Source organism: Cyphomyrmex costatus, unplaced genomic scaffold, assembly GCF_001594065.2.
Source record: "Cyphomyrmex costatus isolate MS0001 unplaced genomic scaffold, Ccosl1.0 scaffold455, whole genome shotgun sequence".
Taxonomy (NCBI): Eukaryota; Metazoa; Arthropoda; class Insecta; order Hymenoptera; family Formicidae; genus Cyphomyrmex; species Cyphomyrmex costatus.
In genome coordinates this window covers 435,422-435,749 of record NW_017278801.1, presented here as the reverse complement: position 1 = coordinate 435,749, position 328 = coordinate 435,422, and positions in this window count along the sequence as shown.

Here is a 328-nt window from a genome sequence, read left to right as displayed (position 1 = left end):
TTATCTTTTAATTTCTTTTAAACACAATTTTGTAATTCTAAAATCTGTAAAATATGCAGCAAACTGAAATATTTGTATGTCCTATGTATTATATAGAAGATAGAAGTGTAAAATAATTACTGAATCATGACAGCCGAATGTCTAAGGGCTTTCAAGTCTTATTGATAAGCGCTATAAATAGCATGTATCCAATCAAACCGTGTTCAATCGTGTGCAAAGTAACGACGAAAGTAACTGTAAATTTCGTTACCGTTACCCAAAAAATGTAACTCGTTACCGTTACAGTTACCAAAAAAAGAAAGTAACGCAGTTACCAGTAAAGTTACCA